Here is a 23,646-nt window from a genome sequence, read left to right as displayed (position 1 = left end):
CAGGTGGAAAAGGTTGCTATGTAGTAAATAAAAACAGGAGCTAGATGGTTTGTTATGGGAGATTTCAATATGATAAATTCAGAATAGGAATGTAAAGGAGTTGGAGAAACAACAAGGGGCCAGATGTTACTTTAAGAAGTTTTTATCTAAATCAGAAAAAATAGATTTACTGTTAATTGGCAGAAGTTTACATGGTCAAAATTAGATGGATCCATAGGGAGCTGTATTGGCAGGAGATTTAATCAGTCAAATGGCCAGAATGTTTGCAATGGTGTTTGGATGAAGGACTCTTAGATCATTGTCCATGAAAATTATTGCACTGGTTAAATAGAAGAAAAGTTAACGAGATTAGTTGTATAGAAGTAGATGGAACAAAACAGAAAGTGGTTTAGAAGATAAAGGATGAAGTTTTCAGTTAGTTCTTAGGTCTATCTAGAGACAAAAAGAGGAAAGACCAATTATGCAGAATTTTCTACTTAAACGCATTAGAGATGAAGAAAATGATGTTCTCATAGCTGAACTTAGAGAGGAGGAAATAAGAAATGTTGTTTGGGATTCTGAGAGTTTGAAGTGCTTTGATTTGGATAGCATAAATTTCAATTTTAGTAATGAGTTTTAGGATGTAATTACTTTTGTACATTCATTAGAATGGCGTAATAGTGTGTGGAGCTAATAATGTTTTTTTAGTAGTGATTCCAAAGATAAAGAATCTAGTGAAGCTAGGCCAGTATCTTTAATTGGCAGCATCTAGAAAGTCTTAGTAATGTTATATGCAAATAGATTGAAGGTGGCGGAAATAAAAGTTATCTCTGATTCGCAATTCGCCGAAGGCCATTAGATGGTAGATGGAATACTCATCGAAAATGAGTTTGTACATGATGAAAATAGGAGGAAAAGAGAAGCCTCGATGTTTAAAGTGGATTTCGAAAAAACATTAAATAGTCACAAAAGTCTTTGATATTTGTTTGTGTATTGTTTTCTGTTTTTTTATTTATCTAATCTAAATTGACAAAAGTCTATGATAGTTGCTGTTGGAAATAGGCTGCTATGGAGTTAATTAATGGAGTTGATCAAATCAAAAACAGATCAGGTGCTAGATGGTGCGTGGCAAAAGTCATGCTCAAAATAGTTTAGAGATGGAGGATGCAAATTCAAAGTTCTTTCACATGTGTTTCTTAAATAGAAGAAAAGTTAATGAGATTAATTGTATAGAAGTAGATGGAACAAAATACATAGGGGTTCAGGAGATAAAAGATGAAGTTTTTAATTATTTCTCAGGTCTATTTAGATAACAAAAGAGGAAAAGAATGGTTATGCAGAATTTTGAATTTAAACACATCCAAGATGAAGATAATGATTTTCTCATAGCTTAAAAAGAGAAAGATTCATGCAGGAAATATTATGTTTCTTTACAAGATAATGGAAAGATAATTGACTCCATGTATTACAAAGCATAACTGTCTATTCTATACTAACAAATGCTCGTTATTTCTGAACGGGAATGGCCACTCAGCTGGAAAAGAAATGACAGAGCTAACCGAAATAAATGAAATCAACAACGAAGCATTCATTTGTGATATTACTTTTGATCCTTGTGGATATTCAATGAATGGCATTGATGGAGAAATGTATTCTACCATTCATGTAACTCCGAAAAATGGTTATGGCTATGCAAGCTTTGAATGTGTGGTATATAACATGGTTCGTGTGTTAAGCAAGGTTATTCAGATTTTCGGATTGGGAACAATGTTGGTGTCGATAAGGGCATGTAGTGATGATAACAATGTGTTTCTTATTATGCTTATTTGGATTTAACAACTTCAACCTTGCAGATGAAGCACAAACCCTCAGAATATAAATTATTCATCATGTAACATGCTTCAAATTTACACCGTATAATATGTGTTTTTAACAATGCACTTCCATGCAAAGTAGTACATGTCAGCGAAATATGTGAAAGAGAAAGCTGAGTCAAGAAAAAAAGAATTCCAAATTCTGCAATTGAATAGAAAACAGTACTATATAAAGCTTGGTGCACTTAAGTAACAAAGGGCGCAGTTTGATGAATGGCTAAGGTGTAGGCTTTTTACCCAGAGTGGCATGGGTTCAAACATTTAAAATATTGAAACAAAGGAATCAAAAATGCATTTAAGCCAAACAAACATTAAGACAAGTGGGAAGTGGCAAGACTGATATTATTGTTTGTTTAGTCAATCTTTCATTCATCACTCAATTCATCATCAAATTTAAATCTCCATACAAGTATGTGACAAAAATAGACATATTTGACTTTATATAAATAGATGTTTTTGACCTTTTGAACAGAGGCAAATTTGGAGGCATTTTTTTAGTATCTATCCGACAATAGATTAAGAAAATTATATTCCCACATTTTTTATATATATGTTAATGTCACTACTTATGTTACATAATGCATTGATCCGCCGACGGTAAAGACAAAATCCACTTTGGAATTTCTTCTCACATTTTCATTTTCATCCATTCCCCAATCCTGCTGCCTTATGTCGTTGAAATTCACTTCAACGTGCATTAATTATTACTCATATTTCCTTCATGTTTATTGCTCATACACCTGCAAAATATCTATAAATATATCATATCAGTATATCACAACAAGAGAGTAAGTAACTATCTAGTCTCTTAAATCATAATAACTTCTTCGAACTCACCTACACATACTGATAAGTATAACATCCTATTTTCATTACAAACCTGAAACTGAATGGAGTCATATTCTAGGTCATATTCTTCATCTAATAAATCTTCATACATATCCCAAAACACCAAGAAACTAAATGGATCAATGAAACATAATCAATACCCTCTTCAGTCCAAACATTGTTGGCTTCACTCAGTAAGAAAGCCACAAGTAAAGAAAATGAAGAAAGCACCAATAGCACCAATGGTGCCAACACCTGTCAAAGTATACACAGTGGTTCCTGTAAACTTCAAACAACTTGTTCAGTCCCTCACTTGTGCACCTCAGTTCATGCCTCCACAGCCTGACTATCACAATCTTCTCCAAAGCACAGACCATATTACCAGAACCACTGCAAATATTATCACTGTTCCTTCTTACAACTGGTACCAGTACTTTCAAGCTGAATATTTTGGATAAAATTCTGGTCAGGACGAAGAGGTAATGACACCTAATTTGCTGAAAATGAACTTGTTGTGAATACAAGATTACACTCAAAGATGTTTTTGATTCATGGCAAACTCAAATAAGCATTCAAACAACAAGACGGAAGCAGAAAACTTAAAGAAAAGCAAGCATTGATCTTTCATAGGTCAACCCATTATGTTTATATGTTTATAGGTTGCCTCAACACAAGCAAAACAAGAAGAATGCAGAAAAACAGCAGTTAGGTCGACCTACCATCAACCCAGGTCGACCTAAATTGATGAATTCTACATACCAGCCTGTTAGGTCGACCTACACATCAACTAGGTCGACCTAATCTGTGAAAATGTCCCCAGAATGCATCAGAAGAGGATTCTGGTCGACCTACTCCTTCAACAGGTCGACCTAACTGGGAGCAAAATTCTGCAAGCTCTGTTAGGTCGACCTAAGCACTACAAGTGGTCGACCTAACTGATCAAGAAAGTTCAAAAATCAGTTTTTCTTGGTTCTAACTGTTATGCAATTATATATATTGTGCAAGGGTAATTATTCAACATAACACCAACGACTGAAAGATACACAAACGCTTCTCATCTTCGTTCTTCATCATCTCCAACACAATTACACATAATCATTCTTGCGTTGCGGGTTAGTGATGAGTTCGATAACGTCCATGGAACGGAATTGAAGATTCCTAGTGGGTGAAGGTTTGTGGGGTTTGTTGGTGAATAAAATCTGCGGGTTTTGTCCTCCACGACGGGTGGTTCTTGGGGGGTTTTTATCAAGAGGCGTTCATTGAGGATTCGGCTGAGTGTAACGATTGAGGAACGGGGAGTTCAAGGAATCAAGACACTGCAGAAGGGAATCAAAGTGAAGCTCTTGGATAACCTTGATCTGGCTCAAGATTAAGGGGGAAGAAGATTCAAAGGATCGACATAATTGGTTTATCGTTTATCGCTTTGTTATCTTCTTTGTATATACTACTTTCAACATTAATGAAAGATTACCCAATTTCAATTTGGAATTGGGGGCAGACGTAGTCGTAGCGAGGACGATCGACGAACTGCCTAAACAAATATCGTGTTCTTGTCGCTTTTACTTTCTCTTTTACTTTCTGTTCATAATTGGTTATAAGTGCAAAATTGATCAACGATTCAAGTGTTAAAATTGTGAATTAAAGTTCTGCACAAACATCACAATTCACCACAACTTGAATCACTATCAATTTGAACGTATCACCAAGTGTTTGTGTTTTTGCTTAATCCAATCTTACTGCATTGCAAATCAAAGTTGTCAATTTAGAAGTTAATTGGTTTTCAGTTGTTAAACGTATTGGTTAGCCATCATATTACTTCACCATCAATTCCACTTACTTTTTGGTTTTGAAACACATACGACCTTTGCAATAGCGGTCCGGAATAGACGCAAGTCGATTCAGAACCGCTTTCGCTCGAGTCAGTAGAAAAATCCGTAAAAACTTAGTGAGATCTATTCACCCCCCCCTCTAGATCTTTAGGCCAGCGTCTAACAAGTGGCATCAAGAGCTCTGGTTTATTCCGTGCTACGTGAAACACTTATTGGAAAGATGGCTTCCGGACCTAAAGGGGCTCATAATAGAGCTCCAGTTTTCAACGGAGAAAACTACGGCTATTGGAAGGATTGTATGTGTGTCCATATCAATGCAATTGATAGAAACATCTGGACAGCTATTGTCAATGGTCCATTTCAGATCACCATGACAAATGCAGCTGGTGCAGTTGTTCCAAAACCAGAAGATACTTGGAATGCTGAAGATGAAAAGAAATATGCATACGATTGGAAAGCGAGAAACATTCTAATCTCAGCTCTAGGAGTTGATGAATACTATCGCGTTTCCCATTGTAGATCAGCTAAAGCTATGTGGGACACATTGCAAGTTGCCCACGAGGGAACGGATGATGTCAAACTAGCTAGGATCAATACGTTAACTCAAGAGTTCGAACTTTTCCACATGGAAGATGGTGAAACCATCGAAAGCATGCAGAAAAGATTCGTTCACCTGAAAAATCGATTAAATTCTCTTGATAGACCTGTTTCCAATGCAGTTGCTACTAACAAAATCTTAAGGTGTTTGAACAGGGAATGGTAGCCCAAAGTTACAGCAATTAAGGAAGCAAATGATCTCAACACTTTAGACATTACCACTCTCTTTGGTAAACTAGAGGAACATGAACAGCATCTTAAATGCCTTGACACGCATGAGAAGAGGACAAAGAAAGAAAAGAACATGGAGAAAGAGGTAGAGAAGAAGTCAATAGCTCTAAAAGCTTCGAGCTCCAAGACCTCAAAACGAGAGCCAAAGGATAGTGACACAAGTGATGACGAAGACTCCGATGATGAGGAAATGGGACTGTTTGTGCGAAGATACAACAAATATCTAAAGAAAAATGGAGCAAAACATTCCGACAAAGGATTGATCAACTATAGAAAGCAATCAAACATGTTCAAACAAGATGACGACAACAAAGGAAAGATCAAAGGTCTTTGCTTCAATTGTGGGAAAGCCGGTCACTACAAACCGGATTGTCCATACCTTAAGAAAGAAAAGGAGAAGAACCAAAGCAAAGGTCATAACAAATCTAAAAGAGCTTACATAGCATGGGAAAGTGATTCATCTAGTGAAAGCTCGTCAAGCGATGAAGAAGAATCAGCAAACCTATGTTTCATGGCTCATCAAAACAAGAAAAAGAAAGCTGTAAGTCATCTTAAACCTGAACTCGTAGATAAGGTATCTCATTCTCAACTAAAACTTGCTTTTGAAGAATTACATAGAGATGCAATTAAAGCTTTCAAACTTTTGGCCTCAAATAAGAAAATATTTTCATATCTTGAATCAAAAGTTGAGAAAACCGAAAGGGATATGGAAGCTTTAAAACAATCTATGCTAGACATTCAAAAGGACAAAGTTGAAATAGATCCTACATCATGGTTTGGTTGTGAGACATGTCACATTTGGCAAAAAGAAGTGAGAGATCTAAAAGCCAAGTTAGACAAGGCTCTACAACCAAAAGTGACTTTTGCAGTTGATCCAAACAAGTTCAAAAGATCGTATACTCCTTTATATAGTAAATACACTTTTGTACCAAAAGTATCAACTAGCAAAACTCCATATTCTCATCATATTACCTGTCATTATTGTTGCAAAAAGGGACATACCATTGAAAAATGCAAATTGTGTACTCACCATCCAGGACCCAATGAAGATTGGGGACCTTCCACTCTAATTTAATCTCGCAGGAAAAGTGTCTTGACATCGCCGAACGGTGGTAGTTCCTTGACAGCTGGTGCTCAAGACACATATAGGTAGACATACCAATTTTGGTATGTCATCTATGAAGACAGTTTGAAGAATCATACTTGGCAAAGGAAATGTAGGTGTTCTAGCCATCGCAAATGTATGAGATACATTACAAATACAGATATTCCGAAAAACACTTAGGACGCAGTACTTGATGTGCAAATTGGCAAGTTGCATTGCAAAGAGATTTTAAACTTATTCTTAGCAGAATATTGTTTGGGACTATGTCCCGCATCCGGGAGAACATCGAGTAATCGATACTAAATAAGTTTTTCGCAAAAATCAACCTGTGAAACATTCCATCAAAACAATTCATTATCAAATCTAGGAGTATGGCACACTGACAAGAAGACTCCACACAATGATGACAAAACACCTACATATTGAGAAAGCGGTAACATGTTTATTGTTCACTTCCAAAAATTTTATTGATGCTATAATATGCTATCAATTAACATGCTTATAGTGACTTCATGTGCTCTTATCTACTCTTCTCAAATACTTATGTATATATGTTCATCATTTCATTCATAACATACAATGGTTGTGCATTCAAGCAAATGACAAAACAAAAATACATCATATAGAAACATTTCTAAGGCATTTTCATCATTGAAAGAAACTTAGGTCGACCTACCCTGTATTTGAGTCGACCTACATAAGAAGCTTCTTTAGAAAAACCAAGAAGGTCCAGTTGCGTCGACCTACTCACAATTTAGGTCGACCTAATTTGGTCATTTGTTGTTATTACTTCTGTTAGGTCGACCCAGCTTCACTTTAGGTCGACCTACTGCGTAAATTTTTCCATATTTGGGTCTGTTAGGTCGACCCGACCCAATAACATTCATTCAAAACACTCCATTCTTGCATTCCCTCTCATTCTCATCTCTTTTGGTACGGCTAACCCTAATTCCTCAAACTCAAAACTGTCAAAAATCTTCCCTCTCTCACTCAAAGCATCTCCAACCATGCCTCCAAAATCAAGAAAAGGAAAGGAAATTGCTTCCAGTTCATCATCTCAACCGGTAAGTGCTCTTGTTCATCCTGATTGTAGAGAGAACTTTGAGAAGTGGCAGATGAAAAGGAAAATTGTTAAGCAATATACTTATGATCCAAATCTTGTCGAAAACATGCATATCCCTGATGTCGCTGCGTTAATTGAACATCAAAATATTCATCCCTTATTGCAATGTGATACCCCGTACTGTGAAAATACCGTTAGGGCTTTCTATGCAGGATTTACAAAAGGAGACGGTTGTAACTTCCGTTTCAAAATGGGATCTAGATCGCATGTTGTTGACAAACGGGTCTGGATTAGTATCTTTGGTCTGACAATCGTTGGTGATGAACTCCGTATGGTAGACGGGGATGTACCGGGAAACTATGACCATGAGGCCTACATGAAGTCAATCCTCAAAGATCCTTCCGTATTTGACAGATCAAATGAAACAATAACAGCTGGTCATTTGAAGCGAGATCCTAGGCTCTTGAACTGGGTAATCTCAAGAATCATTCGACCAAGGGCAGGAGGATATTCGAGAATTGAAAGAAATGAAGTGGTGCTCATGTATCTGCTGCAAAATAGAACGCGTTTACACTGGCCTCACTTCCTAGCTGCTAAGTTTCATGAGGTCAAACAGAAAACTACAGCCCTATGTTATGGTTCAATCATTCAAACAATTGTCAATCACTTTGGTATGCGACTTGATCACTTACACTACACTCGCGTACATCAATCCCAGGAATTCTCACAAACCACCTTGACTCTTATGGGATATCATTGGAATCCTGTTAGGAAAACATATTATCTCATTCAAAAAGGAACAGGGAAGGTTATCTACAACTATGATGATCCTACGGAGTTTGGAAACAATGTAGGAAATGAGGAAGAGGGAAACGATCAAGAAATAGCAAATGATGAGGATCAAACCATGGAAGACATAGCTCATGACACGGATCCAAATTGGCAATATGTTCCGTCTCAACAGGAAGAAGTTCCTTGGGGATACACTGCTCCACCTCCTCCTGATCAATCCAACATAATATCTATGCTTGAGGCTATGCAACTTCAACAACAGCAGAACTTTGAAACTCAACAGCTTCAATTTCAAACAATGCAGCAGCTTCAACAAGATAGATATGAGGAACAACAACGTCAATACCAATCTTTGTACGGCTTGGTTCAGGAACAAAGGAACGATTTTGAAACGTTTGCATCCAACTCTATATTGAGGCAGAATCAGTTTGAGGAAACGGCATTGCATCGTCATGCTAACATAAGCCAAAGCTTCAACACTCTTAACATGTCTGTGCTGGATTTGTTGGAACAGGTTGAAGAAGATCGACCTCATACATTTCAAAGAGGAAGAGGAAGAAGGGGCAGGCGTTAGGACATATTGTTTATCATATCATCATTTCATTGCATTTCATGCCATTAAGTTTTTGTTTTGTTGTTAAAAACATCATATGATGTAGTACTCTCTGCTTTCTTTTATAATTCTCTTGAACTACTATGTATGTTGTTAGCTTGCTTTAAAACATGATTAGCTCTTATGATTTCACCATTTACATGTTATCTATCTCTATGACTACCGGTATTCTTTATTTCTCTTGTTTCTCTCCTACTCTGTTCTCTTTGTTTCTCTTTTTGATGTTGTCAAAGGGGGAGATAGATACAATAGATGCTGAGTGTACGGGGGAGCCTTGGTGAGAGATTGCCCTGTTGAGAGATAGATGCTGGATGTACGGGGGAGCTCTGTTGAGTCTTTATCATTTACTACCAAAGCTTAGACGAATGTGAAGGATAGAAAAACACTTAGAAAGGGGGGGATTGAATAAGTGTGACTTTAAATCTTGGACGATAAAAATAAATTGCACAATTATTTTTATCCTGGTTCGCTGTTAACGAAGCTACTCCAGTCCACCCCTGCAGAGATGATTTACCTCAACCTGAGGATTTAATCCACTAATCGCACGGATTACAATGGTTTTCCACTTAGTCCACGACTAAGTCTTCCAGAGTCTACAGATCACAACTTGATCACTCCAGGAACACTGCTTAGACAACTTCTAAGACTTTTCTAGAGTCTACTGATCAACCTGATCACTCTAGTTACAAACTGCTCAGCCAACTGCTAAGACTTCCTAGAGTATACTGATCACACGATCACTCTAGTTCCTTACAACTTAATGTAATCTATTCAAGAGTTTACAAATGCTTCTTAAAAGCTATAATCACAAACTGTGATATTTCTCTTATAGTTTAAGCTTAATCTCACTAAGATATTACAACAGCAATGTAGTGAGTTGATGAAGATTCTGAGCTTTTGATTGAACAGCGTTTCAGCAAGTTTATTTTCGTTCAGAGTTGTTAAGAATTGGTTAACCTTGCTTCTCATCAGAACTTCATATTTATAGGCGTTGAGAAGATGACCGTTGAGTGCATTTAATGCTTTGCGTGTTCCGTACAGCATTGCATTTAATGTTATACGCTTTTGTCAACTACCTCGAGCCTTGTTCACGCTGTGTCTACTGACGTTGCCTTTAGTAGCTTTAACGTTCCTTTTGTCAGTCAGCGTAGTCTGCCACCTGTACTTCCTTCTGATCTGATGTTTGTGAATACGACGTTTGAATATCATCAGAGTCAAACAGCTTGGTGCATAGCATCTTCTGATCTTCTGACCTTGAAGTGCTTCTGTTGCGTGATACCATCTTCTGATCTTCAGTGCTTCTGATCTCATGTTCTTCTGATGCTTCCATAGACCCATGTTCTGATTCTGCTTCGACCATCTTCTGATGTCTTGCCAGACCATGTTCTGATGTTGCATGCTGAACCATTTGAGACACAGCTTCTGAGCGCTGAATTATGCGTACTCTTTATATATATTTCCTGAAAGGGAAATTGCATTGGATTAGAGTACCATATTATCTTAAGCAAAATTCATATTATTGTTATCATCAAAACTAAGATAATTGATAAGAACAAATCTTGTTCTAACAATCTCCCCCTTTTTGATGATGACAAAAACATATATAAATGATATGAATTTGCGATCAGAAAGAGTAGACGGCAAAAGACAAATTACACAGCTATAGCATAAGCATATGAATATGTCTCCCCCTGAGATTAACAATCTCCCCCTGAGATAAATAATCTCCCCCTGAAATAAATACTCGAAGAACTTTGATAAAAGACTTCCCTGATTATTTCGGTAGAGACGATCATATAAGCTTCTGCCTTCAGAGAATTCATAGCTTCTGACTTCTGCTTCCATTGGACAGCTTCAGAACTTGAATTTCTTTAGATCCTTAGAACACTCACAGCTTCTGATTCCTGCTTCCATCGTGGACAGCTTCAGAACTTGAATTTCTTTGATCTTCAGAACATTCACAGCTTCTGACTTCTGCTTCCATTCAGGACAGCTTCAGAACTTGAATTTCTTTGATCTTCAGAACATTCACAGCTTCTGATTTCTGCTTCCATTCAGGACAGCTTCAGAACTTGAGTTTTCTGGATTTTTTAGAACATTCACATCTTCTGATTTCTGCTTCCCTCGGATAGCTTCAGAACTTTGAATGTCTACCAATCATCACTTCATGCTAGATTTGTATCAGAACATTGTTGAATGTACCAGAGCATCATCAGAGCATCTCTACATCCTGAAATGTTACAGAACAAAAACTAAACGACAAAAGTCAGCATGAACGAGTTAGAACATAAAATGTATGTTTGAACACATTATATGAATTAGAGCCATATAGGCTGAAATAATGTATCAGAGCCATAACATTATATGTATCAGAGCAAATAGAATTTTGTCAGAACAGGATAGACAATGATATTCAAATTCTATTATCAGTGCTTCTGATCGTGCTTCTGATTCCTGAAGCTTGACAGCACTCAGCTTGCTTCAGTTTCCAAGAGCTTATTCCTTTTACAGAATAACGCTTCTTATGGTTTTGCTTCTAGTGTTTGCTTCTGAAGATTCACTTCATTTCTCTGTACCTGCAAAACACTTAAACCATATAGAACTTGCAGTTCTTGTTAGTGAATGCAACTGATTAAATCAAATCATTTATCACAGTATTTCTCCCCCTTTTTGTCATATCATCAAAAAAATAGAAAAGATTCAGATGAATAAAACAGAACACATGGAGGAAGAAGATGATGTCATTAAGGTTCAACCATTGGGTACAGAAGTACAAAATGAAAAGATCAGATGCACAGAAACAAAACAGATGCAAAGAAAAGAAAGAAACAGCATAGACTCAATCTAAGATGGCCCTAGTCTTGACAAGATCTTGGCCAGCATTTCTTTCATCTCGTTGTTGTGTCCTTCTTGCCTCTCAATGAAAGCATCATACTTGTCATTGCGTGAGCTTTGCTCATCCTGTCTCCTCTGAATTTCTTCTAGTGTTTTTGCAAGACGAGAAGGTTCATCAGAAGAAGCTTCACAGCTTTGATCCACAGGAATGACAACTTGATCTGCAGCTTCCATAGAAGTATCATTTGCTGGGATATCCTCAACAGGGTCTGATTCAGCAACATGATCTTCAGCATCTGCTTCTTGCATAGAAGCATCTCCATATTCTGCAGCAGGAATTTCCGAGTCTCCATTCTCAAGTGCCTGAAGAATGGCAGCTAGATTCCTTGGAGCAGAAGGACCTTCAACTTCTGGTGGGTCAACAACTTCTGGAATGACCAAGTTTGGATCTTTCTCAGACGGGTTTTCCCTCAGATAGTCAAAGAGAGTCTTGAAATCTCCTAGCAGAACAGGATAATCAGGAATCCAGATAACCATGTCCCTGCATGGGTTTGCTTCCATTGCAGCAGCCAGTCTCAACTGTTCCATCTCATCCACAAAGGGCTTCTCCTCAGCAGCAACACAATTTCTGAGAGGATGGTAGTATATACCATTATCTCCCTCCAGAAGGTAACCAGGGTAACCAGGGGCAGCAGCCACTAGTCTTTTCTGTACTGCTATTGCTTCTACTTGAAAATCCTTGCGAAATCTTCTCCAGAGATTTCTTGTAGAAACATCATCCAGATCATTTAGGAATGCATCCTTCAGAAGGTCTAGACTGCTAATCACCTCAAGTCTGAAAAGTTCCAGGTAGGTATAGGGTTCAGGTTCAGGCGGATTGAAGGTGAATTTGTAGTCAGGATAGAGAAGACAGTAAGGTTCGGAATTTTCGATAGGTAAGGGATGAGATATAGAAGTTGGAAGTACGGTGAATGAGGAAGAAGGGATATCTGAGAGAATGATTGATGAGGATGGAATATCAGAAATGATGGATTGAGACGAGGATGGAGTGTTTGTAAAGGAAATTGGTGAGAGAGATTTATCAGAAGGAGTTGGGGGAAGAATACTTAAAGGTGTGGGGTTTAGAATGGGAGAGGAGGAGGATGATGGAGAAGGATTTGGTAGAGTGAAGTTTACTTTTGGTTCAGATGGAGGTGATTGGAAAGATGGTTTAGGGACAGAAGGAGGTGGAGTAAAGACATTTCTGGAGATTTGTACAGAAGAAGAAGAAGATCTGGTTCTGCGAAAGGAATCTCTGATCCTTTTATCTCTTCGTTCTTTAGAGTCCACCTTGTCAGGATCATAGGTGACCCTCAACTTCTTGGCTCTCTCAGCCTCATCTTCTTGTGCCTTTCTTTTTAGCCTTGCCTGACGTTCCTTTTTATCCTTCTTCAGAATATCATCTTTGGATGGAAGTACTCTGCCACGGATCCAAGCAGGATCAACGTCTGATTGCTTTCTCACACAATCTTCCAAGTAAAACTTGACAACTTGATCAAGTTCTTTATGATACAAAGATATGAATCCTTCAACAGCAATTCTTCTTGACAGAATGTCAGGAAAGCTTGTGCACATAACAGGTACATTCTTAATGACTTCCAGTCCGAACAGATCAACACCATTGAAGATGGGACCTTGAGTTACTCCAAGAAAATGCGAGGCATTACAATTTCTGATGGAGTCCACCACTTTGCTTTCAATCAGAATGTCTGAAATCATCCTTCCGAAAGGAATGGTTGTTCTTGGAATATGAGGGTACTTCGCCCTTTCATCTTCTCTTGAATCAAAGACAGAGGTTTTCAGATTCTCAAATAGAATATGAGAGATGTTGATCTCTATCTTTTTGCCAATGCAGAAAAGAGTATACTTGTGAGTCGGATTGATGTAGGAGGAGCAGCGCATCTTTTTTCTATGGTGAAGAGAACCCAGAATAATCTCAGCCCATACTTTATAAAAAGGCTTTAAGTTACCCGTAAAATGAGAATCAGTTCCAACAACCGTAGAGATTTGTTTTTCAACTAAAGTCCAGTCAACTGTATGGGGTTGAAACTCAGACCAACCTTCTTCATCATCAAGATTGTACAGCTTTCTGATGAGTTTCTCAGTGATAGTCACTTCATGCCCTAGCACGAATGAAATGATGGCAGTTGGGGTAACTGTTGCATGTACCCAAAACTCCTTTACAAGTTCAGGATAAATTGGACCAACCAATCTATCAAGATATTTAGACCATCCTTGCTCAAAGATTCTTGCATCACACTGAAAGCCATTTGCTTTAAGGTTGTTGACGTCCACAGCCGATTCACATAGAACTTCCAGTTCTTTCGTGGGTATTAAGCATGTTTTCAACGGAGCATCATTTTTCCTTAAACGGTTCTGTGTGGAAGTGATACTATCTTTAGAGATTGATGAACGAGAAGATGGATTCATTATGATAATGCTTTGAGATCAAATCAAGAACTAGGGTTTGAAGAGAGATGCAACGAGGTGAATGCACAAAAGAGAGAGAAAGAGAGAAAAAATGGGAATGAAGATGAAGCGGGTTATTTAAAAGATTTAAAAAGAAATCATTATGCATTTAATGAGAAATGACATTAGGAGAGAGAACACAGTAAATGAAATGATTTAATACAGTTACCTAGGTCGGCGTCTTTTCAACTGCACGCTTTGTACAAACCGTACAGACACGTGTTCATCATCAGATAATAGATGACAGCTGTAAATATCAGAGAGATTTTACGCCTTCAAATTCTGATTACTGCTTCTGAATTGATCTAATTTCTCTTCTGGAAATACTCCTTCTGAAGTGTGCTGATATAAGTCTGAATGATCTTCTGATCCATTACTTCTGATGTACACAGCTTCTGGAGGTTTACTTCTTTGTTCTGCAGCTTCTGATAAGACAAAACTGTATCTGCAGAAATTCTTAAGCTCTTTGTTTCATCAGAAACAAGTTTATCATCAAAAAAGATGTTTATTGATTTGTCCACAATCAATGTTTCAATGTTGTATATTCTGTAGCATTTAGAGCATTCAGAATACTCAAGAAAGAAACATCAAAGCCTTAGAGGCAAACATCATAAATGGTTCCAAGACTAATAAGCTTCTTTTCTGAATTCCTACAAACATAGTTTCTTCAACAGATTTAAGAACCAGAACTTGGAAGACAATCTTTCTTCCCTTCAAGTGTTGAGAGCAACTTGAGTCCAGGTGTCATGTCATGTTGAATGTTGTCTTCTTTGTTATCAAGAGAATCTGCAAAAGAAATAATCTTTTTCTTTGGTACCCACATCTTCTTGGGTCCTTTCTTGTTAGATTTTCTCAAGTTCTGATTGAACTTGGGTTTGACATTATAAGCAATAGGAGGAACAGCATGATAATTTTTAATATGAGTTTCATGATATTTCCTAGGTTGTGTCACATGCTTCTTGGTGTGTGTTATGTGAAAACTTTGTGCATGTGAAGTGTGCCTAATATCATGAGAGTGGCCATACTTGAACTGATCATACAATGGCTTGTATGTGAGTTTCATTTCATCAACAGGTTCAAGTTTGTATGGGGTTTCACCCTCATAACCAATGCCAACTCTTTTGTTTCCAGACACAGCATATATCATAGAAGCTAGCTGACTTCTGCCAATACTTCTAGATAAGAACTTCCTGAAACTTAAATCATATTCTTTCAGAATATGGTTTAGACTAGGAGTGGATTTTTCTGAATTAGAAGGAAATCCAACATCATTGGATAATTTTAAAAGTTTATCTTTCAATTCAGAATTTTCCAATTCAAGCCTCTTTGTTTCAAATTCAAATAGCTTTTTCAGCTTTTTGTATTTAATACAAATCTGAGACTTGGATTCCAGAAGTTCAGTTAATCCGGAAACTAACTCATCTCTAGTAAGTTCAGAAAATACCTCTTCAGAATCTGATTCTGATGTAGATTCTGATCCGTCATCTTCTGTCGCCATCAGCGCACAGTTGGCCTGCTCATCTTCTGAATCATCTTCTGACTCATCCCAGGTTGCCATAAGACCTTTCTTCTTATGAAACTTCTTTTTGGGATTTTCCTTCTGAAGATTTGGACATTCATTTCTGAAGTGTCCTGGTTCATTGCATTCATAGCACATGACCTTCTTCTTGTCAGATCTTCTTTCATCAGAAGATTCTCCATGTTCAAATTTCTTTGAACTTCTGAAGCCTCTGAACTTCCTTTGCTTGCTCTTCCAGAGTTGATTTACCCTTCTGGAAATCATGGACAGTTCATCTTCTTCTTCAGATTCTGATTCTTCAGGATCTTCTTCTCTAGCCTGAAAAGCGTTAGTGCATTTCTTGATATTTGATTTTAATGCAATAGACTTACCTTTCTTTTGAGGCTCATTTGCATCCAGCTCAATTTCATGGCTTCTCAAGGCACTGATCAGCTCTTCCAGAGAAACTTCATTCAGATTCTTTGCAATCTTGAATGCAGTCACCATAGGACCCCATCTTCTGGGTAAACTTCTGATGATCTTCTTCACATGATCAGCCTTGGTGTATCCTTTGTCAAGAACTCTCAATCCAGCAGTCAGAGTTTGAAATCTTGAAAACATCTTTTCAATGTCTTCATCATCCTCCATCTTGAAGGCTTCATACTTCTGGATTAAGGCAAGAGCTTTTGTCTCCTTGACTTGAGCATTTCCTTCATGAGTCATTTTCAAGGACTCATATATATCATAGGCTGTTTCCCTGTTTGATATTTTCTCATACTCAACATGAGAAATAGCATTCAGCAAAACAGTTCTGCATTTATGATGATTCCTGAAATGCTTCTTTTGATCATCATTCATTTCTTGCCTTGTCAGCTTTACGCCACTGGCATTTACTGGATGTTTGTAACCATCCATCAGAAGATCCCATAGATCACCATCTAGACCAAGAAAGTAACTTTCCAGTTTATCTTTCCAGTATTCAAAGTTTTCACCCTCAAATACCGGCGGTCTTGTATAACCATTGTTACCGTTGTATTGCTCAGCAGAGCCAGATGTAGATGCAGGTGGATTTGTCGGAGTTTCACCAGCCATCTTTTAAATGAAGCGTTTTTCTCTTCCTGAATCTTTTCTAAACACGGTTAAGTGCTTGCACCTTAGAACCGGCGCTCTGATGCCAATTGAAGGATAGAAAAACACTTAGAAAGGGGGGGATTGAATAAGTGTGACTTTAAATCTTGGACGATAAAAATAAATTGCACAATTATTTTTATCCTGGTTCGCTGTTAACGAAGCTACTCCAGTCCACCCCCGCAGAGATGATTTACCTCAACCTGAGGATTTAATCCACTAATCGCACGGATTACAATGGTTTTCCACTTAGTCCACGACTAAGTCTTCCAGAGTCTACAGATCACAACTTGATCACTCCAGGAACACTGCTTAGACAACTTCTAAGACTTTTCTAGAGTCTACTGATCAACCTGATCACTCTAGTTACAAACTGCTCAGCCAACTGCTAAGACTTCCTAGAGTATACTGATCACACGATCACTCTAGTTCCTTACAACTTAATGTAATCTATTCAAGAGTTTACAAATGCTTCTTAAAAGCTATAATCACAAACTGTGATATTTCTCTTATAGTTTAAGCTTAATCTCACTAAGATATTACAACAGCAATGTAGTGAGTTGATGAAGATTCTGAGCTTTTGATTGAACAGCGTTTCAGCAAGTTTATTTTCGTTCAGAGTTGTTAAGAATTGGTTAACCTTGCTTCTCATCAGAACTTCATATTTATAGGCGTTGAGAAGATGACCGTTGAGTGCATTTAATGCTTTGCGTGTTCCGTACAGCATTGCATTTAATGTTATACGCTTTTGTCAACTACCTCGAGCCTTGTTCACGCTGTGTCTACTGACGTTGCCTTTAGTAGCTTTAACGTTCCTTTTGTCAGTCAGCGTAGTCTGCCACCTGTACTTCCTTCTGATCTGATGTTTGTGAATACGACGTTTGAATATCATCAGAGTCAAACAGCTTGGTGCATAGCATCTTCTGATCTTCTGACCTTGAAGTGCTTCTGTTGCGTGATACCATCTTCTGATCTTCAGTGCTTCTGATCTCATGTTCTTCTGATGCTTCCATAGACCCATGTTCTGATTCTGCTTCGACCATCTTCTGATGTCTTGCCAGACCATGTTCTGATGTTGCATGCTGAACCATTTGAGACACAGCTTCTGAGCGCTGAATTATGCGTACTCTTTATATATATTTCCTGAAAGGGAAATTGCATTGGATTAGAGTACCATATTATCTTAAGCAAAATTCATATTATTGTTATCATCAAAACTAAGATAATTGATAAGAACAAATCTTGTTCTAACAGAATGGTTGACGAATGGTTTGCCATCATCAAAAAGGGGGAGTATGTGAATACAAGATTACACTCAAAGATGTTTTTGATTCATGGCAAACTCAAATAAGCATTCAAACAACAAGACGGAAGCAGAAAACTTAAAGAAAAGCGAGCATTGATCTTTCATAGGTCAACCCATTATGTTTATATGTTTATAGGTTGCCTCAACACAAGCAAAACAAGAAGAATGTAGAAAAACAGCAGTTAGGTCGACCTACCATCAACCCAGGTCGACCTAAATTGATGAATTCTACATACCAGCCTGTTAGGTCGACCTACACATCAACTAGGTCGACCTAATCTGTGAAAATGTCCCCAGAATGCATCAGAAGAGGATTCTGGTCGACCTACTCCTTCAACAGGTCGACCTAACTGGGAGCAAAATTCTGCAAGCTCTGTTAGGTCGACCTAAGCACTACAAGTGGTCGACCTAACTGATCAAGAAAGTTCAAAAATCAGTTTTTCTTGGTTCTAACTGTTATGCAATTATATATATTGTGCAAGGGTAATTATTCAACATAACACCAACGACTGAAAGATACACAAACGCTTCTCATCTTCATTCTTCATCATCTCCAACACAATTACACATAATCATTCTTGCGTTGCGGGTTAGTGATGAGTTCGATAACGTCCATGGAACGGAATTGAAGATTCCTAGTGGGTGAAGGTTTGTGGGGTTTGTTGGTGAATAAAATCTGCGGGTTTTGTCCTCCACGACGGGTGGTTCTTGGGGGTTTTTATCAAGAGGCGTTCATTGAGGATTCGGCTGAGTGTAACGATTGAGGAACGGGGAGTTCAAGGAATCAAGACACTGCAGAAGGGAATCAAAGTGAAGCTCTTGGAAAACCTTGATCTGGCTCAAGATTAAGGGGGAAGAAGATTCAAAGGATCGACATAATTGGTTTATCGTTTATCGCTTTGTTATCTTCTTTGTATATACTACTTTCAACATTAATGAAAGATTACCCAATTTCAATTTGGAATTGGGGGCAGACGTAGTCGTAGCGAGGACGATCGACGAACTGCCTAAACAAATATCGTGTTCTTGTCGCTTTTACTTTCTCTTTTACTTTCTGTTCATAATTGGTTATAAGTGCAAAATTGATCAACGATTCAAGTGTTAAAATTGTGAATTAAAGTTCTGCACAAACATCACAATTCACCACAACTTGAATCACTATCAATTTGAACGTATCACCAAGTGTTTGTGTTTTTGCTTAATCCAATCTTACTGCATTGCAAATCAAAGTTGTCAATTTAGAAGTTAATTGGTTTTCAGTTGTTAAACGTATTGGTTAGCCATCATATTACTTCACCATCAATTCCACTTACTTTTTGGTTTTGAAACACATACGACCTTTGCAATAGCGGTCCGGAATAGACGCAAGTCGATTCAGAACCGCTTTCGCTCGAGTCAGTAGAAAAATCCGTAAAAACTTAGTGAGATCTATTCACCCCCCCTCTAGATCTTTAGGCCAGCGTCTAACACTTGTTCTCACCAACTTCTTTCGGTAACGTCTGCTATGTTCCTCCCATCATGAGCCCAACTATTTGATCTGTTTGGAAGTTGTTCTTTAGCTAGGTGGCTATAGGCCGTTTAGAATGGATTAATTTTTTTTCTCTCTTTAATTATTGTTCTGTTATTATGGTTTCATCGTAGCAACCCAATATTCCAATTGAGTTATGCATCTATTGGAATTTTAAGTTGCAGCTTGAAAACCATTATAAATAATGGGCCAGGTTCCGGTGCTTTTGAGGCATCAGACACACTCTCACTCATTTTCTTTTCTTTTGCTTTGTTTTTCTGTTTTACTTTCTCTATTATAAAAAATAATTAAAGTCATTAATGGTATGGAAATTCAAAGTCACTGAATCCATCCACTTAAATGGTTGGGCGCTGAATTTAGCTTGGATAAGTATAATGTGACAATCCCAGACGATCTTCGTGGGGCTTACGTGAGCGACTTGGTGGATACTAGGGGCAATTGGAATATTCCTGTCTTGGAAAAGTGGCTGCCGAATTGTTGGATTGAAAAACTAACAGACTGTGTGCCTTCAAAGCCAGGGGACTTTGCTGACATTTTCTGTTTTGCAGGTACAAACGACAATGAGTTCTCGGTGAAGGAGATGTATAATAGCCTAACAAACTTCGATAGCACGAAAGCAGATGGTGATTGGCTTAGAATATGGAAGGCTGCAGTTCCTGAACGGTGTAAAACCTTCATGTGGATGTTCAAACACGATCGTATCCTCACTAATCATAGCAAGAACAGGCGAGGGATTGGAAGTGCAGCCTGCAAAATATGTGGTGCTGCGTGCGAGACAAGCATTCATGCTTTGCGAGACTGCCCGCAAAATAGGAAGGTGTGGCATAGTTTGGTTCTGAGTGAGCTGCTAATGGGATTCTTCAGTACGAATGCTGCCGATTGGAATACACTCAACCTCACTTTCTGTAGCCACAACAATAATGGGTGGAGCAATACTTGGATTATTGCTTGCCATGCATTATGGACGTGGAGAAATCAAGAAGAACACAACACAAATTATATGCGGGCTTTGAACCCGATAATGCATATTCTAAAAAGGCAAGAAGAGTATATGCAAGCTGTATCGCTTTATAATACAGCTAGTGATGATTCTCAAAGACGGATAGGTAGGGAGTGAAAACCTCCAACCAAGAACACTATCAAACTCAACACGGATGGATCTAGCAACTCTAACATGGTGGCGGGGTGTGGAGGTATCATTAGGGATCATGAGGGAAAGTGGAGAAGTGGTTTCTCCAAATTTGTGGGAAGAGGAAATGCACTACTTGCAGAACTTTGGGGACTCTTTGAAGGAATAAAACTAATTCAAAGACTAGGATATACTAGGGGGGAAATTAATGTGGATTCTTCACAAGTAGTTGAAACTATTAATAAAGGAACAGTGAGGCAAATGGATTGTATTGCTATTCTTCGACATATTCTGACGGAGATGAACAAGATGGAAGTGGTGATTATATCGCATGTTTATAGGAGCGCAAATGCTTGTGCTGATGCTTTAGCAAAGATTGGTAATAGGGAGAATAACATCACTTTTATAATCAAGCTCCAGGGGTTCTAAAAGAACTATTGGATAATGATAATTCTGGGATTTGGGGCTATAATGTAGCCCTTGTGTAGTTGTTTTCTTTTTGGGCCTTGGCCCTCGTAGTTATCAAAAAAATAAAATAAATGTTTGTAGTATTGGTTTCCATTTTGGTAAATTCTTTGGTACCCATGAGTTTAAGTTGGGTACCAATACATTTAATGTAAACTGAATTTTAATTTTAATTTATTTAAAATAAAATAAAATAAAAAGTTATGTGACATTAAATTTCACTATTTGATTGGACGAGGACACCGGTACCCTAGTAAATTTAAGGGTACCAGAGTATTCACCTTCTATTTTATACATGAAACTGGGAATTGGTGAAAGGTTCACGACAACCATAAATCAACTTTTAAGAGGTGTGACAATTATTCGTTGACTAGACAAGAGACACTTGCAAAAAAGATTGTCACTGTGATGTTCATGTCACTATGATATATAGGTGAAATTATGCAAGTATGAGTTAAATTTTACTTAGGTGTGACTCAGGTTTACACTTATATAAGCGATGCGGTTACAATTATAGGTAAATGTTGAATACAAGTTAAATGTTACCCATCGCGGGTGAGCAAATTATTATAATTTATTTCTTTTGTTTTTCATCATCGATATAGTCCGGTTTGAGGGTTAGTTCTAATATCAAGTGATTCGAGTCTCCTTCCGATCGTAGTTGCGGGGTTATTTTAATCAATGGACTAATATAAGAAAAAGTAAACCTAAGGAATTAAAATTGTGTTTTAAGCTAATTTGAAGTGATATAATTATAATTGAAAGAAAAATTACTACTATTAAGATTACATTTTTTTTATAATAATAGTGAACATTTTATTTATACCGTTAAGTAATAGGTAAAATAGTTCTAGATAGAAATATGAGTTATTGGGCCAATGAAATATAACCCGATCCAATAAGCACTCCGTTGTTTATACCCGATCCAAAATGTTTAAACCCTAATTTGTAACTATAAATAAATGCCAAGTTCATTGTGTATCTCAAATTAAGAGCAATTCTTCTGCCGGCAAGTTCACGTTTCTTTGTAAATCTGTCTATTGTTTTGTTCTTTACGTTCAGTTTTGGGATGAACTATTCAGCAAGTTGTTCAGGCAGTTTATTTTTCTACACTGAAATTTTACTCTTTTTCTTTATGAAAAACATTTACACGCATACCTGATTTGGTTTTGTTTCGGTTTATATATTTTTTAGATTGTTTTTATGGTGGTTGGTTGAGTTATTATAATTTAGAGGGAAAAGAAAAGCGAAGTGATGATAGAAATTCATTTGTCTGTCAATCCGCTGATATTCTTTGATGTTATTCATGAATCCCGACAGGTTCTGATCGCTTTCATATCTCCCTCTCTTTCTTGATTTCTTGAGTTTCTCGATTTGTTGAATCAATTATTTTATAGTTTTTGAATTGTTATGAGAATTGGGCAGATGATGAATCTAAAATAGTGTAAATGGGTAATTTGCATCTGAATTTCATTGATGTTAATATCACCTTGGAGAATGGATGCCCTAAATTCTATCTATTTTTATTACTTCCTGGATCACCTGATTGCGATAGAATTATATGATTATTGTCCCTTCATTGTTGTTAAATTCATTGGTTGCAGTAAGATATTGTGATCTGCTTCTAATCATTCACTCATTACTTGGATCCGCTGATAAAGTTGGAACTAGTTCAAGGATTGATTCAGGTAGATTGATTTTTTAGAACATATTTCAAAATCTTTTGGTTATTCCAACGTGATATGATAATTTGTTAAAAAAATTTAAATGCTGGCTAAGTAAAATGAGATTTATAAGACTAATCAAGTGTGATCTTGGTTTGGATTAATTGCTGGTGGAAAAAGGCTGCTATGTAGTAAATTGAGGGAGCTGGGCGATATTAGAGTAAAACTGATTGGCAGTAGTATCACACCAAAATTAGACAGATTCATATTTTCAGAGAGATGGTTAGTCAAATGGTCGGATTTTTTGCAATGGTGTTTGGATAAAGGACTTTTAGATCAATGTCCAATTCTAATTCTTAAGAAACAATCAAGATGCGGTGGTGTTGTGTCCCAAGGTGTAATACTCTTGGTTGCACACATTTATTTAAACTAACACTTTTTGGATCGATATCTTTAAGAATTTGGTGAAGCCTGATGTTTTTAGACATATCTTTAATTGGCAGCATGTAGAAAGTCTTAGCAAAGATATTGGCAAATAGATTGAATGTGGCGGTTAAAATTTTTATCTCTAACTCAACGAAAAAGCATATGATTTAGTGAACTGAAAATAATTGGATTTTGTGATTGAAAAAAGGGATTGAACATAAATGGAGAGAGGCTGGATTTTAGAGTGT

The 23,646-nt window shown here is 37.4% G+C and overlaps 2 non-coding genes across 2 annotated transcripts; both read left to right on the top strand.

The window, feature by feature from the left end:
- The first annotated feature begins 22,554 nt into the window (after positions 1–22,554).
- Positions 22,555–22,639, top strand: LOC131645541 (small nucleolar RNA snoR14). The gene has a single exon (XR_009297149.1). It is a non-coding gene; the product is annotated as a small nucleolar RNA snoR14 (small nucleolar RNA).
- Positions 22,640–22,724: 85 nt separating this feature from the next.
- Positions 22,725–22,818, top strand: LOC131645502 (small nucleolar RNA Z101). Its single transcript, XR_009297119.1, has one exon. It is a non-coding gene; the product is annotated as a small nucleolar RNA Z101 (small nucleolar RNA).
- The last annotated feature ends 828 nt before the right edge of the window (positions 22,819–23,646 follow it).

The sequence above is a fragment of the Vicia villosa genome, linkage group LG1, assembly GCF_029867415.1.
Source record: "Vicia villosa cultivar HV-30 ecotype Madison, WI linkage group LG1, Vvil1.0, whole genome shotgun sequence".
Lineage (NCBI taxonomy): Eukaryota > Viridiplantae > Streptophyta > Magnoliopsida > Fabales > Fabaceae > Vicia > Vicia villosa.
Note: the sequence above shows the minus strand (reverse complement) of the source record. Positions and strands in the feature narration are given on the sequence as shown.